The sequence below is a fragment of the Alligator sinensis genome, unplaced genomic scaffold (assembly GCF_000455745.1).
Source record: "Alligator sinensis unplaced genomic scaffold, ASM45574v1 scaffold164_1, whole genome shotgun sequence".
NCBI lineage: Eukaryota > Metazoa > Chordata > Crocodylia > Alligatoridae > Alligator > Alligator sinensis.
In genome coordinates, this window is record NW_005843272.1 from 231,047 (window position 1) to 233,361 (window position 2,315).

Here is a 2,315-nt window from a genome sequence, read left to right on the forward strand (position 1 = left end):
AGGAAGTGGACTGGAAGTACTTCCGGTCTGCTTCTGGGTTTGCCACCAAGGACATGGAGGCCCCCCCCATACTCCTGTGGGACACTCCATGCGCTCCAGCATCACAGCATTCACGAGCCGCACTGGTACCTCGAGGTATGTAGAAAAAAACCCTTTTAAACGCGTGTCTGTGTTCGAATCGCTGATTCTCTGAATCAGCATCAAATCTTCAGATTCGGATTCAGCCGAATCGAATCAGGGACAGTGATCCAAATCAACGAATCAAATCACTGTCCCTGATTCAGGTCGAATCCAAATCCAAATAAAATAGGGCCCGCTTTGCGCACCCCTAGTGGATGCACCCATTGAGAACTTTCAAAAATCTTTATTCTAAATGTTGATCCTAACCAAGAACTATAAGTGGCTCAATGGTTTAGCAGGTTCTTAAAACCCTTTACCTGTCTATATCCTGCTGGAATCTGGCCAACTGTGCTCTCAGTTTCACATCTTCTTCACACAATGACTGTACTTGGAGGTCTTTAGACACAGTTTCCTTGGAGACCTGATATAAATGAGAATCCCACCTTGTTTTCACTGTTACTAGCTCTTCTTGAAGCCTGTGCAAAAAAATACAAAATATTCATTGGTTTAAAAATCTTACTTTTAAGAGGGCAGGCAAACAAATCATGTGGTATTTTCCTATAGAGAGCTCTGTTCAGTGACAAATCTTTATTTAAATAAATAAATAAATAAAATCACAAAATGTTCCACTTCTCAGAGTCAGAAATGCATGTTTTCTAACTGTGTACTACTGTAGAAAATGCAGATACTTCAGACAAACAGGCTTTCTTCTACTCTAGTCAGGCTCTAGCAGGTTCCTCAGTTAAGTTACTGTCTCCCTGAGCTATCTTGACTACTGTTTTCATACTGTCAGTTTTCACACCCAGTAAAACTGAAGCCAGTGTCCATATAGGATCATAGGAAAGTAGGGCCACAAGGTCATCTAGTCCAGCCGCCTGCTCAGGGCAGGGTCAGTCCCAACTAAACCATCCCAGCCAAGTCCGTCTAATCTGCTCTTGAAAACTTCCAAGCATGGAGATTCCACAACTGCTCTAGGTAGCCTGTTCCAATATTTGACCACCCAGAGTCAGAGTTCCTTCTAATCTCCAGCCTAAACTTTCCCCTGCTGCACATTGAGGCTGGTGCTCCTAGTCCTGTCCCCTATGATTACAGAGAAAATCCCATCTCCATCCTCTCGATAATTGACCTTCAGGTATTTAAAGGCTGTAATCAAATCCACCCTCAGTCTTCTCTTCTCTGCTGTACAATGTGTTTATTAATTATTTGAATGCTGGAATTGAGAGTTCTTGAGCAAGTTTTGGAGAGGAGATAAGGTTGGGAGGCACTGCAAATATGTGGACAGGAGCACATTACAGAAGGATCTTGACAGATTAGAAAGGCAGGCTGAAGCTAACAGGATGAAGTTCAATGCTGACATATGCAAGGTGCTGCACCTCAGGAAGAAGAATCAAAAATACAAATATAAAATGGGTGACACCTGGCTGGATGGCAGCACTACAGAGAAGGATCTAGGAGTCTTGGTAGATCGCAGACTCAATACGAGTCTGCATGGTGATGTAGCTGCACAGCGGGTGAATGCGGTTTTGGAACGATCAAAAGAAGCATTAGGTTCAAGCTGCAAGACGTGCTAGCGCCTCTTTAGTCAGCACTTGGTAGGCCTCGTTCAGAGCCCTGCGTGCAGTTTTGGATTCCACATTTTAAAGAACACGGAGAAGTTAGAGAGGGCCCAGAAGTGGGCAACAGAAATGATAGCAGGCTTGGAAGGCAAGTCATACAAGGAGAGGTTGAAGGAAATAGGTAGGTTCAAGCTTGCAGAAAAGGCATTTAAGAGGGGACATGATAGCAATCTTCAAACATCAGAAGGGCTGCCGAAAAGAAGAGGGAAAACACCTTGTCTCTCTTGCTGCAGAGAGCAGGACATGAACCAAAAGCATGAAGTTGCAGCAAAGTAGGTTTATATTAAATATCAGGAAAAACTTCTTCACTATTAGAACAGTGGATTAATAGAATATATTGACTAGGGAAGCTGTGGAATCTCCATCATTGGAGGGGTTCAAGAAGATGTTGGCACAAACTTGGACATTTAGGAATAGCTGGGCCTATGATGCAGTATAGATATTTTCCATGCTCTGGTCTTTGCTGTTTGCCACATGGGGCCAGGAAGGATTTTTTTTCTTTTTTTTTTTTTTCAACTCCCTCTAAAGCTTTGGGTGTTTTGGATGTTGGCTGCAGTGAAGGCTGGGGATTTTGACTGG

General features: G+C 43.4%; 1 protein-coding gene across 3 annotated transcripts in view; it reads right to left on the reverse strand.

Annotated features, from left to right (window-relative positions):
* Window positions 1–603, reverse strand: part of FASN (fatty acid synthase) — an 89,537-nt gene extending 88,934 nt beyond the window's left edge. For 2 of the 3 annotated variants that reach the window (XM_006038172.3, XM_025194660.1), the window contains exon 1: window positions 438–603. The gene's annotated coding sequence lies outside the window, so the exon portion shown is untranslated. The remainder of the gene's footprint in view (window positions 1–437) is intronic. The other variant, XM_025194656.1, reaches the window with a different exon arrangement.
* Window positions 604–2,315: the final 1,712 nt, after the last annotated feature.